We start from the raw sequence: 17327 nt of genomic DNA, 5'->3' as shown, positions 1-17327 counted from the left end.
CATAGGAGTTAAAACAAAAATGAGTGTAAAATTCCATATCCCAAAACTTGCAAACATGTTCCTTGAGTGGTGAGTAAACATCCTTTGTGCCCACTATGACTTTCTTTTGAAACCTACTTCTTTGCAAATTAGGAGTTCGAGGAGCTAAGGAGGGAAATCCAAAGCTACTAACAATTCATTATTTGATGCACCCAACTCTCAGGTGCTTAATTTGATACCTAAGTCACTTTTTGACTCCCAATCCTTGTCTTCATCTAAATTTGAGTCATCTATCTCTCCAACATCACCCATGGAAAATATAGACAAGAAGATACAAAACATCATGGACCAAATGAAAGAAGACAGAAGGCTTTGAAGATAGAAAGAACAAAATGATTACTTCCAATTCTCTTCAAATATCTTTGAATTAATTCTCAATTATCTTAGACGCTACATAATGTTGATTCAATTGAATCTATCTCATTTTTACATCTCATCAAATTTATTTTGATTTTAACCCCAAGGGAAAGAATATTCTATCTACAAATCAACCAAGTTTGATCACTAGGGGTATCTCAACTTCATTGCTTCACATCAAGTTGAGAATATACTAAATTGTGCATTGCTAATTTTATTGTTTCACAAAAAAATTCTTGGGGTAACCACTTAACCTGAATAGGGACATATCAATTCTAATCCTAACATATCATCCTAATAATGCCTAACACAATCAAAATTAGTCCTAATGTCCAGTTTCATTGCTTCACATAAAGTTGTGCATTTAGGTTTCTCTCATCAATTCTAGTTTAATCAATTCTAGATCTAATGTAACTATTTTTTTTTCAATCAAGTTTGAAAATAATTTGATATCAAACTTGTTGAGTTTCATTTGATAAATTAGTTTGGAACCAACTTCTTATCAAGATTGTAACATTTTCTTGTTCAAGTTCATATTAACTAAGTAGGCCTTAAGAATATCATATAAAATAGTCTCTTGTTATGAGGGGGATTTAGGAGAAGAATTTTTAGCTTGATTAATAAATGAGAAGGCTAGATATATATTTTTTCATTTAGAAGATAAGATTCATTGGGACAATTTGACATATTAGTAAGATAAGAGGCTACTTTATATATAAGTGGATTGAAATATAAGAGGACCACTCAATATCAATAAATTTATCAAATGAATTTTTATTTTCTCTCAAACTCAAGGGTCTTGTTCTTGCTATGAAATTTTTGTTTGAAATCTAATATTTCCCAATCATCATCTTGAACAGATGATGTGACACATATTTGTATAAATTTTATTAGAATCCTTATTCTCTAAGTTTGGATTTGTGAAAAGAAGGTTATCAATGTATAGGAATGTCAATAACCTTATACAATAATCCTTGATTTAGTTTGAGATGTATCTTGATTATTATTGGAATGTTTAGGTTCATTAAGCTCAAAGGATTCCTTAGAAAAATTAAAAGCATAAAGGATTTTATCCTCTACTTCTAATGTATTCTTAGAAGGATAAACATAACTCATCAAAACCTCATAAATATAAGGAGTATCAATAAAACTCATAGGAAGTGGTTTACCATTAGAAGAAATTGTTAGGATTAAACCTCAGACAAAAATAACAATTGCATGCAAATATAAACCATATTAGAAAATAATAGATCACATAGAAAAGAACACAAGACACCAAGATTTAACATGGCTCACCAAATCCCTAGGCTACATCTACCAAATAGAAAGTCCAATATTATTATGATCTAGTGATTACAACCTTATTATGATCTGTAATCCCTTACAGCTCAATACTGCTACAAGAACCAATTTTTGCATCACCTTTTGAAACAATCCCTAATGCTAAGCCCTTTTATACAAGTATTTATGAAGTATGTATAGTACTTCCCTAATCAGTCACCATAAACTAACAATCTCCCGCTTGGGGACTGATTAGACTCCACACTAGACAACAATCTCCCACTTGATGACTAATCTTGTAGCAATCTCGCTACCACATGGGGCTCCCACTAGATCAAACCACCCTAGACTATGTTGTTCATTTATTCATGTTCAGTCTAGAAGACCAACCAAAATGGAAGAGGAATTCAGCTTCTCCCTTGTCACTACCTTTGTAAACATATCCATTGGATTGTCATTTGCATGTATCTTTTCCATCTTTAACTATCCATTATCCAAAATGGATTGAATGAAATGGTATTGCAACTATATGTGTGTTGTCTTTGAATGCAGAGATAAATTCTTCACAAGATGAATGACACTCTAACTATCTGTAAATAAATAATTATCCTTCTGAGGATGTCCTAATTCTTCCAAGAAGAACTAAAGCCATATCATCTCCTTAGTTGTCTTTGTTGTAGCAACATAATCTACCTCTATAGTGAATAAAGCATTAATATTTTGTAAGCTAGAAACCTAGCTCACCACTGCCCCACCAATAGTAAATACATAACCTATAGTACTCTACTTGGTATCAATATCCCCTACCAAATCTGAGTCAACATAGCCTTGTAAATTAGTAGTAGAATCCACAAAGTGTAAACACTTGCTAGATGTTCCTCTCAAATATCTGAGAGTCCATTTGACTATATTTCAATGCTCAGTTCCTGGATGACTCATATACGTGCTAATGACTCCCAGTGCATATGCAATATCTAGTCTTGTACATACCATAGCACACATCAAGCTTCCTACAGTTGAAGCATAGGGTACCTCAAACATATTATCCTCCTCTTCTTGTGTCTTTGTACATGGCTTCTTAGTCAACTTCAAATGACCAAGTAAAGGTGTGCTAATAGCTTTAACATTCTCCATAGGAAAATGTTACAACACCTCAACATAATTAGCTTGAGATAGTGTCAATTTTTTGTTCTTCTTATTTCTATAAATTTTCATACCAAGAATTTATTTTTCTACCCCCAAATCCTTCATAGCAAATGCATGTGCTAACTGGCATTTTAGCCCTTTAACATGATCCATGTTAGACCCAACTACAAACATATCATCAACATATAAACATAAAATAATGTAGCTATCATCATTCAACCTCTTAAAGTAAACACAATGATCTTAATGACACATATTATATCCATGCTCATGCATAAACCTATCAAATTTTAGATACCATTACTAAGGTGCTTGTTTCAAGCCATATAAAATTTTCTTCAATTTGCACACTAAGTTCTCCTTACCCTTGACCTGAAATTCCTATGGTTGTGCCATATATATCTCTTCATCCAAATCACTATGAAGGCAATTTTAACATCAAGCTGCTCCAAATGAAAATTTTCAGTAGCCACAATACTTAAAATAGTACTGGTAGAAGTCATTTTAACAATAGGGAAAAACATCTCATCAAAATCAATGCCTTTTTTCTGTACAATTCCTTTTACAACTAACCTGGCTTTAAATCTTTTCTTACCTCCATCCTCTTCTTTTAACTTGTAAGCCCATTTATTCTACAAAGCCTCTTTACCTGCAAAAAACTTGCATAAATCTCATGTCTTATTTTTAAGCAAAGAGTCTATTTTTCCTTTCATTGCAGACTCCCACTGAACCTTAGTATCCATTTGCATAGCTTCGTCATAACATTCAAGTTCACCAGCATTAGTAAGTAAAATAGAGTACAAGGAAGGAGAAAATCTTTATGGAGGTCTTCTTATCCTTGTTGATTGTCTAACATTCACTAGTGTGTGAGGTATTTGTTGTTGCAATTTTTGCACATCATGAGGAATTGCTGGAACATCAGATTTTGGAGTATCATCTAGCACTACATAATCATCTTCTTTCTTCTCATGTTTCTGCAACAGATCTTTATACAACACTTTCTCATTAAATTTGACATCCCTACTTGTTACAATTTTATGATTTTCAAAATCTCAAAGCATATAACCAAATTCACTAATGTCATATCCAAAAAATACACATTCCTTTGACTTAGCTTCCAACCTGGTTCTATTTTCAAAATCTATATGAGAAAATGTTTCACGGCAAAAGGTTTTGAGAAAAGAATAACTCACCTTCTTACCATTCCATGCTTCCTCTAGAATACCACAGCCCAAAGGAGTAGAGGGACCTCTATTAATCAAATATATAGTAGTATTAATAGCCTCTTCCCACATGTGTAAGGACAACCCAACATGCAACCTCATGCTCCTTGCATGTTCCATTATAGTCATGTTCATGCATTCAGCCAGTCCATTTTCCTGTGGAGTCCTTGCAATAGTTTTATGTCTATGAATACCATTAGTGGAGAAATAATCTTCAAATTCATGATTGTAATACTCACCACCATTATCAAATCTGAGACATTTTAATTTCTTACCAGTCTCGTTGTCAACCAAGCATTTCCATTTCTTAAAAGTTTGAAATACATCAGATTTCTGCCTAAGGAAACAAATCCATAATTTTCTATTTGCATCATCAATAAATATAACATAATAATGAGAGCTGCCAAGGGAAGATACCTGAGCTAGCCCCCATATATTAGTATGCACAAGCTCTAATTTCTCCTTTTTATTTTCTTTCCCAGTCTTCACAAAACTCACTCTCTTTTGTTTTTCGTACACACAACTTTCATAGAATCCATATTAACACATTTTAGACCTAGTAAAAATTTATTTGAATGCAGTACTTACATACCTTTCTCACTCATGTGGCCAAGTCTCTTGTGCCATAGTTTTGTATTAGAATTTACAGCAGCTATTTGTTCTCCCTGCTCAACTACAACAACTATTCCTAAATATTCATTTTTCTCTTAAATAAATAAAGTAGAAGGAACAATATCACCCGTACAAATATATAAGGTGCCTACTTTCACACCTTTTGCTAACAAGGGAAGCTTTTGAAATCTTCCAATTTTTATCTTTAAAAGTAACTACACAACCCTCATCACTAAGTTTCCCTACTGAAATTAAATTCCTACTCAACCTTGGAACATATCTAACCTCATGCAGTAGCCAATGATTCCCATTCTGTAACTTAATCTTAACTTTTCCCTTTCCAACAATCTGACAGGGTTCATTATCCCCCAAATAAACAAGCCCAAAATCTCCTTGGACATAATCAATGAAATAACCTCTATGAGGTGTAGCATGAAATTAAGCACCAAAATCTAAAACCCATGAATCATCAAAACTTTCTAAAGATAGAAGAAAAGCATCCTCTTCAAGTTTGTTACTTACCTCATTTGCCTCCTTGTCTCCATCTAGTTTATCTCCTTCATTTTTCTTTTGAATCCAACAATCTTTCTTTTTATGCCCTATTTTACCATAGTACTAGCAGTCACTTGGTCCTCTCGATTGAGATGTCCTCCCCTTTGACTTTCCTCATGATTTACCAAAATTTCTAGAATTACTTCCTCTCTTAGTCATTCTACCTCAACTTTGTGTGTTCAAAGCACTTACTGATGTAGATCCACCTAAGGTTTACCTGCAAGTTTCCTCACTCAAAATAACACCAATCATATCATCATATTTTAGGGTACTAGATCCAGAAATAGAATTACTTACATCCATTACCATGCCATTCCAACTTTTTGGCAAAGAACAAAAAATCAAGAGAGCCCTAATTTTTTCATCAAAATTAATACCCATAGAAGATAACTAACTAGTAATAGCATTAAACTCATTTAAATGATCCGCAACAGATCCACCTTCTATCATTTTCATATTAAATAAATGCTTCATGAAAAATACCTTTTTTGAAGCGAAGGGCTTTTTGTACAATTTCTTGAGGGTTTCCATCGTCTTTTCTTTTGTAATATTAAATGCCATTGATGGTGCTAGGCATAATCAAATGCTTCCAAGTGCCTTTCTATCTTAAAGATCTCATTTGTCAATTGACATAGATCCTTGATTCTTGGTTTTTCCTTCCAATAGCTTCCATAAATCCTTTTGATAAAGATAGTCCTCCATTTGTATTTTCCATAACTAAAATTTCTACCCTTAAACTTTTTAACCCTCATCTATCATCACTCCCACTCAATTGTGAGACTTTCCTATAGAGGGTAACTAAAAAAATAACCTTACTCTGATACCACTTGTTAGGATTAGACCTCAGACAAAAATAACAATTACATGCAAATATAAACCATATCAAAAAATAATAGATCACACAGAAAAGAACACAAGACACCAAGATTTAACATAATTGACCCAATCCTTAGGCTACATCCACCAATTAGAAAGTCCAATATTATTATGATCAAGTGATTACAACCTGATTACAATTTATAATCCCTTACAGTTCAATACCGTGGCAAGAACCAATTTTTGCATCACCTTTTGAAAAAATCCCTAACCCTAAGCCCTTTTATATAAGTATTGATGAAGTATGTATAGTACTTCCTTGATTAGTTATCACAAACTAACATAAATAGTCATGTTATCATCTTTTTATATCAAAGGATCCTTATAATGATCAGAAAGAATGTCATTGTTATTGAAGACCTCTTTTGTAAGAGGGAGATATTTACAAGGAATAATGGTAATCAAAATTTCCTTAGGGATGAGATTAATTTTGGTAGGGTTCACATTATTGAAATAAATGAAATTAAAAACTAACTCATCTCCAAGATCTGAAGAAAACTTGAAGTTAAACCAACCAGAGTATACAAAAATTGAATTGAAAAAAAATGCAATGACTATCTATAAAATATTGTTGATTTTTTTAATTTTTTTTTTGGATACAATGCAATGGAATGCAATCTATGAAACAATATATAATTTTATTTATATTTTTTGCACAATGAAAATATATTGAATGTGTTGGAATGTAAGGTTGATGGTTATTAGTTTTCATTGTTGACAATATATTTCTCTCAACTTGTGTGTGTTGATAGATATGTGCTAGAATCTTGGTGTATCTATTGGTTGCATACTGATTATCTTTCACTAATAGCCTATTTATTAGGTGTTGTATTTTAGCATTGGATGAGCATTAATTATCTTATTATTTTATTCCTTCATAGTGCTACACATAATTTTTAGTTGATCCTTTTTGATTCATGTGGTTTAAATGTTGATATATACAATTATTTTCATAGCATTTTCACCATAATAGTTGAAACCAGAAATCATTATAACATGATGAAGTGCTTGAAGATCATTGTATTTCTCAAGGTGGTTTTTCCTAGCTCAAATCTATTTTAGCCAATAAATTTTCAATGTGCATGCACTATAAATAAAGTATTACTTCATGTAGGGTGTATCAAATAATTCAAGTCTCCATATATAATTCATGTGATCGTATTTCTTGTATGCAAGCCATAACTGATACAAGTATAAACTTAGTTGAATCAAGGAGGTGCAGACAATAGAATATTTTAATTGAAGAAGCCCAAAAAATATAGTTTATGGTGATTCTTACTTAATTTATCATGTACTAGCTATAAGCTTGTTGGCATTGAGCTCTATTATATTGCTAGTGACCCTTATTATATTTTGGGGCATAGCCACCCTAGAAATGGAATCTACCAATAGTACCCCCTCATTTTGTAGTGATAATTAATAGTAGATATTCGTTTTGTACAAAATTACCTTAACCAATGTCACCCTAACTAGTATTTTACATTTCATAATAATTAGCTTATCTATGGTTTCCCCTAGTTTGAGTTTTCTACGTGAATCATAGTATTGATTTTGTTGGTTTTTATGTAATTTCATTCTCATCCTTTATTTTGTGATCTGATATCCTTTAACCAATAGATATTAAGTGGTAGTTGTTGATTCTTAAGTACTAACTAATAGAACACAAGTTTTTATAAGCATTTAAAAATAAATGATTCACCCCCCACCCCCCTCTCAATTACTCAACATGTTCAATAATTGGTATCAATGGTTTGTTCCTTGGTGTGAAGCTTAATTTCTTGAGGTAGATTTGATGAAATACAAATTGAATATTCCTATTTTTGGTGGATTAAACCATAGTTCATAGAAAGATCAGATGAAAGGTTATTTGGTATTGGTTGATAGTTGTAATACTTAGAAGCATGTGCAGACTATGTATGTGTTCCCTAAGAATGGCTTACATATTGTAGATGAAATTGAAGCATATGATGAAATTGAAGCATATGATGAAAATGAAAAGGAAAGGTATGGAATTACTAGTGACTTATCTAATTACAAATCTTTGGAGTTATTTATTTGAATACTTCTTATGAGGTTTGAGAAAAATGTTGATTTTTAGTGACTGGACAGTAAAGTATTGTAAACTTTTCATGAGACATGGGGTTCAGGGCATCTGCCCAAAAAAATTATTTTATCATCAAACATTTTTTACTTTCCTTGTAAACTATTTCCCAAGGTTGACTCATCAAGTATGTTTAGGGTAAGCTTGTTGAGCTAACATAAGTCATGTAATATTGACTTAGGGTAGGGTTTTCTAATGTGAAAATATAGTTGTTAGAAATATAAGAGGAGTAACTGAGAGGGGAGGGGTGAATCAATTACCATGAAAATAAATCCCATATCCCTTAGATGTTAGTACATAACATAAACTTCGCTGAAATTACTGATTCTTAGTAAACACATAGGTACTCGGTTAATACTAGTAAATTTTGTAACTCATTAAGCACTGAAATAGCAACTGTAACTCAACAAATGCTTAAAATGTAAATATTAAGATATTATATGTGATTAACCTTACTTAACTTAGTTGCATACAAATAAAACAAATAGCATGAACACAAGTGGCACCAAGATTTAACATGGAAATCCAATTTGGGAAAAGCTACCAATTGCAACTAGTTACTGATTTTCACTCTTCTAAAGTGAGCCCTATTAGGATCTAACCCTGTTAAAGGTTACAAAACACACTGTTAGGTGTGATCCTAATAAAGGATTTAATCGCCCTTATAGGAGTGTCCTTGTTAGAGATCTTTAGATACTTCAATCTAGAAATGCCACCTTTTTAAAGGATTTATAAATAGTTGTTAATCCAACACTATTAAGAGTTTAGATCAATGCTACAATGGTTAGAGAGTAATAATGAGATGACCTAATTTTTTATGCAATTGAATTATTTATTATAGATCTAAATGCTGGCTTGTATAATTGATCATTTCTAATTGAATGTATCTTTACAGCTCCACAAGGATATTTTGTTTATCCTTCTAATTCATTTCCTCTAAGCATCTTAAAATATTTTATTCACTTGCACACATTCAATCCTCAACTTGACCTTATATTTATATCACACACATTGTTAAATTGGCTTGAATATAACTTAGAAATATTAATATTCATCTCCTTAGTCAGCTAGAACCAACAAATAAATCAATTGAACTCAATATGCCAAAATAAGAAAATCCTTTGTTAGTTGACCCTACTTGGTAGACACTAACTTTGAAATGATTTTCCTGTGGTAACCAAGTGAACTTAATTAACATTGCATATTCACAAAGTTCCTTTGGTAACTAAGTGAGCTTAGTTAACACTAGATCCATCCAATTTTTTCTTCATTAACCAAGTGATCTTAGTTAACACTCAACGTTTGCTAACTTCTCTTTGTTTCTCGAGTGAACTTAGTAGACACTATCTTCTAATCTTGAAAAAATCTAGAATTCTTAGTAGACACTAAAAAATGTCTTCAATGCTTGAATGAGTTTGGTATACACTGACTAGTAAAGATATGACATTTTGTGTAACATCAAAGACAATACACAATTAACCAATTGTTTTCAATAATCTCCCTCTTTGGCATTGATAGAAACACAACATGTCATAATACAATGAAATTTTAGAGCAAGAATAAAGTAAGGAACATATCCTTAGTTTCATTCTAATTCTCATCCATGAGAACTCCCTCTATCTTAAATTTTTTCCTATTTCAGAAAATTTTGCCTTCAACATATTCTTCTGATAGCAAACTCTCCTTCTTTGATATCAAACCAAGTTCATCCTCTTTCCTTGACGTCTTCAAAAAAAAATTATGTGAAATGTATACTTTCCCTCTTTAGAAAATGTCTATATGTATACTTTCCCTCTTTAGAAAATTTTTGTGATATGATAGCAAACTCTCAGTCTTTGACATCTCATTCCAAAGGAAATATTTATTTAATATCAGTGTACCTTATGTACTGATTCATATGCAATATGCCCTTTTCAATACTGCATCATTTGACTAATCTTCAACATGCTTTGTTTGATGCATCACTAAACTTCATTTAGTGAGCTTCAGATAGGGGAATGGCCCCTAACTTACCTCTTAGATACAAAAATGTGTCCTTAGGTAATGGCTTAGTGAATATGTCTTCAATTTGTTCTTTATTATTCACATATTCCAATCTTACCTCTTTATCTTGCACCAATTCTCTCAAAAAATTGATATTTTATAGCAATGTGCTATGTCTTGGTATGCATCACAGTATTCTTTGATATATTAATTGTAGTGGTGTTATCACAAAAGATAACCAGTGGATCCTTGATCTCTATCTTCATACCTACCAACAGTTGTTTGAACCAAACAATATTGAAGCAATTAATTGTTGCTCCCACATACTCTAATTATGTTGTAGACTGAGAAACACAATTTTTCTTCGTACTTGTCTAAGACACTAGTCTTTTACCAAGCAATAATGCTCCACCACTGGTGCTCTTCCTATCTTCAACACTTCTTACCCAATCAACATCTATGAATGATTTTAAATCCAAATTTCATCCTTTTTTGTACCATAATCCATAGTCTTTAATACCCTTCAGATACCTCATAATTCTCTCGATTGCCATGATATGGTTTTCTTTAGGATTTGTTGAGATCCTTGCCACCATACCAACTACTAACATAATAAAAGGCCTTGTATGCACTACATATTGCAATTTTCCAATCATTGATCTATATGTTGTATGATCTACCTCCTTGGAATCATCATTTTTGGAAAGCTTATGTCCAATAGGCATAGGTGGTCCAACTGGTCTTGAATCATCCATTCCAAACTTCTTTAGTATCTCCTTGATATATTTGGATTGAGTAATGTAGATACCATCTTTCTAAAGGATTTGAGAAAATATGCAAATCAAATCCACGAAGCCCTCGAATGCCTGCATGTAGAAAACCTATCACAAAGAAGAAAAAAGACAAGAGAAGGTAAGAGTTTTCTCTAAAAACACACAAATTGTATATTCAGATGAAGAAGAGATAATAAATTACAAAAATATCAATCCTTATAAAAGGAGATTGAAACCCAAAAACGGTAACCTAATAAGTTACAAAAGGTAACCTAAAGGTGAAAGCTATTTAATAATTACTAATTAATTATTAAATAGAGAAAGAAAAAATGCATAAAGAAAAATCTTAAGAAGGGAGAAAAGGTAATTTAATAAGTTAAATTAAATTAACATTTTTCTCTAACACCCCCCCTTAAGATGAGAAATAATGCAGTTATAAAAAGTGCAAAAAGAGCAAGGAAAATACAATGCTGAAAGAAAAATTGAGTCCTAGAAATAAGGCCTAATGAGGTACCCAATCACAACAAAATCTTTGTGAAATGGAGAAATAGAGAAAACCCAGTGGGAAAAACTCCACTCCAAAAAGAGATAGCTGAAAACTTAGTGAAGGACTGCAAAAGCCTCCAACTAGAGGAATGTTCTAGAAAATAGGAATAAAGAGTGATCATGATGAAAACCACTGAAGCATGAAGAAGTCACAAACTTTGTCAAAAGGAAACTGCTGATCTATAGAACCTCCTCTGAAATAGAACCTAACCAAATAGAGAGGACTATAATCTGCATTAAATCAGGAGGCAAACAAAGCCAAACAACTGAACTCAAAAATATAGATGGCATAAAACACCAAAGCTTGAAAAGTTAATCAATCAAACCAAGGAAGGCTGCAACCAAAGTAGGAATGAAAGAAGAGTGTCTATATGGTAGATGATCCATCTCACCAAAATGCATAGGTATCCAACCACTGCAATCACCTAGTACATAGGATCAAATACTGAATACATATCTCACTCTAATGAACAAAGGAAGCATTAGAAACAACAAAATAACCCCACCCTAATGTAGAAAAGGGTGACGTGACAAGTAGCTGAGAAAGTGGGCCAACATCTCCTACAAAATAGAAAGAACCAAGAACATCGAGAGTGAGGAAGAGGTACAGACACTTAAAAAGGCACGTGTCATCGACACATCATGGGGCTAATGTCATAGAAGGGACACTCACTTGACAAAGGAAGAGGGCACTAAAAGGAAAACAACTATCCCCCCATGGCACTTTATAATGTAGTGCAAGTACAATAAGTCACAATGATGAAAAAGATCTTGAAAAGAAAGGAGTGGCACTTTATCTCAATGTGCTTGCATGAAAATGCTTACAAATGATATCAACAATTATTAGAAAGGACAAAGTACAGCCCAAAAGAAGAGATCCCATGCCATGAAAATGATCTCCAAACCTGAAACATCCAAGGTATTCACCATAGTAAAAAAAGGAAAAAAACATAATAGAAAGAGCATGGAGTAGAATTTGGAAGAAATAACAATATTTTTGAAAAATAGATAGAACCAGCTTTCCAAAAATATAACATTTTTGAAAAATGGAGATGGGATGATCAAGATATGCCCTCCAAAGTGAAAAAAAGAACATCTGGACTTGACTACCAAAATAGGAAAATAAACTACATCAAAACCACAAAACTCCTATACTAATGTCTTCACTCAAAACTAGCTTTACAACACTTCTTTCAGATCAAAGAAATATGTCTGTATGCTCAAGTTATGATGAAAAAATTGGTAGGAGGTCAAAAAAGGACTTGAAGGGCTTGTAGTAGGGCTAATGCAGTGTTGACATCATGTTGAGGCCATCATTTCACTACAAAAAAATTGATAGCTTGAACACCATTGTAGAAAAAAAAGACTACCACGTGGTAGTGCAGGCCCAAAAATGGTGACATGCCAACCTCACACATGGCAAGTACTGACATGGCACCACTACCATGTGGCAGGTGCCCACAATGCCACCTATGCAAGAATGTACTGAGGTGGCTGTCAGAGAGGCAAGCATATCAAAGGTAGCAGATTGGTGGTCATAGTTGGTAGAGGTAGTGATGGAGTGTTGGAGTAGTGGCTGCAGTCAGCGGCACAGCAATGCAAGATGCAATATGGTGTTAGCAGTAGTTGTGCTTGGGCAATACGGTGGCTACACTTGAAAAATGGTAGTTTCCACCAAGAAACAGTGCTTGTAGCTGGCAAACAACTTCCACCAACCAAAAAATGGTCTCACTACTCAAAAAAAAGGTCCCTACCTAAAAAATGTGTTGGCAACGCAAAAGCCTGCAGCAGTGCTAGAAAAAAAGTATGTGGGCCAAAAAATGGCCTATAGTCATTTTTTTCTTTTTAATTTATTTTTGAAAATATCACCTTGTAACACGTGTAGGAAGTTGTACAGCCTTTTGGGCAAAAATTTTTTGCCTCCCAAATCAACATTTCCAAAATGGACAAACTTTATATGGAAACTAGGGTTTTGACACCTTCTAGATCCATCTGTGAGGTCTGTTTGGCCTCAAGTAGCTCTAAAAATCAGTAATCCCCCTATTTTCTTAGGAAATACCTGAAAAGCTTGAGATCTTATTTGTCAAACCATTGCTCTTTCTTTTTCTCCAAATATGAACAAGCTACAGCAGTCTAGCTTTGATACCATGAAGGATTTGAGCAAATATGCAAATCAAATCCATGGAGCCCTTGAATGCTTGCATGTAGAAAACCTATCATAGAGAAGAAAAAAGATAAGAAGAGGCAAGGGTTTGCTATGAAAATGTGCAAATTTTATATTCAAATGAAGAAGAGATAATAAATTACAAAGAGATCAATCCTTATAAAATGAGATTGAAACCTAAAAAAGGTAACTTAATAAGTCACGAAGGGTAACCTAAAGGTGAAAGCTATTTAATAATTACTAATTAATTAGTAAATAGAGAAAGCCAAAAATGCATAAAGTAAAATCTTAAGAAGGGAGAAAAGGTAATTTAATAAATTAAATTAAATTAACCTTTTTCTCTAACACTTTCTTCTATTGAATATGTAATCCAACAAAGAATTTTATCTCTCCAAATAGACATCTCAAATTCTTTACTCATTTCATCTAAAAATGCTTTACATAAATCATTATTTCATGTAAACAATGCGTCATCCACAAATATGTCTACCAACACAATCTTCTTGTCTGGTCCTTCTTTGATATATAGGTTGTTGTTATCATTTGTACTTTGAAAATCAATCTTTATCAAGTAGTTATGAAGTCTTTCATATCAATCTCTGGGAGCTTTCTTGAGACCATACAACACTGTGTGTAATTTATAGACCATATCCTTTTTGCCAAGATCTACAAAACTTTGGGTTATTCTATGTAAACTTCCTCTTCAAGAATCTAGATTTCACATTCATTTGGTAAACTTTAAATCCTCGATGTGTAGGATAAGAAAGTAAAGTTACAACACCTAATCTTGCAATAAGAGAAAAAATTTCACCATAATCAATACCTTCTTCTTGAGAATAGCCCTTGCATACTAACCTTTCTTTGTTTCTAGAAACTTCTCCATCTTGATTCAGCTTATTTCTGAAAAACCCACTTTTTGCCAATTACATTTTTATCCTTGGGTCTAAGAAAAAGAGTCCAAGTCTTATTCCTCTCTATTTTTCCTATCTCTTCATTCATAGCTTCAATTCAACTTTCATTATCCAAAGCATATTTCACTGATCTAAGTTCAAATTTAGTAAGCAAACATGTACCATTCAATTTGTTTCTTGTCATTGTTCTAGCTGACTTATCTCCAATGATTTGATTAGGTGCATGGTGCCTTTTGACATATCTTGCTAACACAGATACTTTGGATTTAGAACTTTTTCCACTAGCCTCTCCATGATCTTCTTTATCAAGCTCAGGTCCTACTGTCTGTGACTCAGGTTCTTCAGACTCGATTTTCATTGGTAATAGCTCAATAGCTTCTGACTACAACTCGGGTCCTTTAGACTATGACTCAAGTTGTACTGTTTGCAACTCAGTAGCCTTGGATATTTTAGGGACTCACAAGGTGAATTCAACTAACTTTCAATTGGATTTGGCAATGTATCAAGTTCATAGTAGACAAACTTTTTGTAATCTTTAGGTTCTTTGTTGCTCTCTTCTTCACTCTTTTTTACAAACTCATCAATTCTTACATGTGCACTTTCTATGATCTTATGAGTTGATTAGTTTTAACATTTTTATGCTTTACTTCTATAGGATTATCCTAGGAATATGCCTTCATCACCTTTGACATCAAATTTACCTTTCCTAGACTATTTCAAAATATAACATTTGCTACCAAATACTTTCAAGTAACTTACATTAGGTTTGTAGCCATACCATAGTTCATGAGGATTTTGATTAGAGTCTTTCTTCAACTTTACTCTATTAAAGGTATGAACTATAGTACTGATTGCTTCCTTCCAGTATTTGATTGCAACACTCTTTTCTATCATCAAAATTCTTGCACAATCCATGATGGATCTATTCCTTCTTTCAACTATACCATTCTGTTGTGGTGTACCAGGGGCTGATACTTGTCTTTATTCCTCTTTCAATATAGAATTCATTAAATTCATTGGAAATGAATTCACCACCTCTGTCTGACCTTAAACACTTCAACTTCTTTCTAGTTTCTTTCTCTACTCTTTTCAAATACCACTTAAACTTTTGAAATGTTTTAGACTTATCTTTTAGATACATTATAGTCATCATTCTAGAATAATCATCAACAAATAGAATAAAATGATTATCTCTATTGTAGCTCTCTATTCCAATAGGTCCACATAAGTCTGTATGAACTAGTTCCAAGACTTCTTTAGAATGATATTTTTTCCTTTTGAAACTTGTCTTTCCCATCTTAGCAATTTGATAATTCTTGCATAGGCCCATATCAAATTTCCTCAAACTAGTAATACCTCTTACTATTTTATTTTTTCTTATCTTGATCATATTATTAAATTTTTCATGACATAGCCTTTTATGCCATAACCATCTTTCTTCTACTTCAGTAATGAAACATGAGCTTTCACTAAGATCTAGGTATAATAGGTTACCTTTTGTTTCTTTACCAAACCTTGCAACTAGATTTTCTTTTCCATTCAATAGCTTGGCCTTCCCATTCATGAATTCTACCTTGAATCTAATGTTATTCAATTGTACCACACGTAGTAGATTATTCTTTATTCCTTCGACCCAATAAGCATTATCACAACTAATTTCATTGGCTAGTGAGGTACAATCTTTTCTCTTTATGCAACATGGTTCATTGTTTCCAAACCTCAAACTTCCACCATCATAATGTTCCATATTTTCAAACTTTGTTTTGTCACCAATCATATAATGTGAGCAACCATTAATAATAATCCATGTTTTTTTTTTTCTAACATGAAAGATAAGTGTCATTTTATCTCCTTCATCATCAAATTCATCTTTTATAACAATATAAACCATTTCATCATCTTCACTACTATCTGAGTCTTTATCAATAAAACAAGATTTCTTATATTTATCCTTGTAGTCCTTGAAGTTATTAAAATCTTTCTTTTCTTTGTAATTGTTGTGCTTCTTTTCATCTTTATCTTCTCTATTTGGACATCTTGCAACAATGTGTCCAACTTCTTCACAAGACAAATAGATCAAAGGAATTTTATCTTTGTACTTTCCTTTTCCTTTGGGATACCTTCTTGCAAGAAATGCTTCAATGGCTTCAAGATCACTATCAGAACTATCTTCCTCTTCACTTTTAGATTTTTTTCTTTTAGACTTTTTAGCTTTCTTCTAGAGTGATACCTTGGCTTTAAATGTAGACTTAAAGATTGTTAGAACTAGGAGGATAATTATCATAGTTATCTAGTTCAAATGTAGTCAATCTGCCAACTAGAGTATCCAAAGTTATCTTGTTATTTGGATCACATCTCATCTCTTTAATAGTAGACACTTTTATTTCATACATAGCAAGAAGGGTTCTGAGTACCTTGCTTACCACTATCACATCTTCAATTATTCCTCCATAGGATTTGATAGCACTAACACTGGCTTTGATTCTCTCAACATATTTTGCAATGTTTTCATCCTCTCTCATTTTCGTCTGATCAAAATGACCTCTCAATATTTCTTCCTTGGCTCTTTTTATGTCATCCTCACCTCCATAGATATACTTTAGTTTGGTCCACATGTCATGAGCAGCAGCATACCCTTTGACCTCATCAAACTCTACATAGTTAAGAGTTGATGCAATGTCAATCATCATGATATGATTTTTATTTTCAACAATCTCCTCATGGTTAGTGTTCCAATAGGATCCTTGTAAGAATTTTCTAAGT

This window comes from Cupressus sempervirens, chromosome 4, assembly GCF_028749045.1.
Source record: "Cupressus sempervirens isolate cs-2001-9-10 chromosome 4, ASM2874904v1, whole genome shotgun sequence".
NCBI classification, from domain to species: Eukaryota; Viridiplantae; Streptophyta; class Pinopsida; order Cupressales; family Cupressaceae; genus Cupressus; species Cupressus sempervirens.
This window is presented reverse-complemented; position numbering follows the sequence as displayed.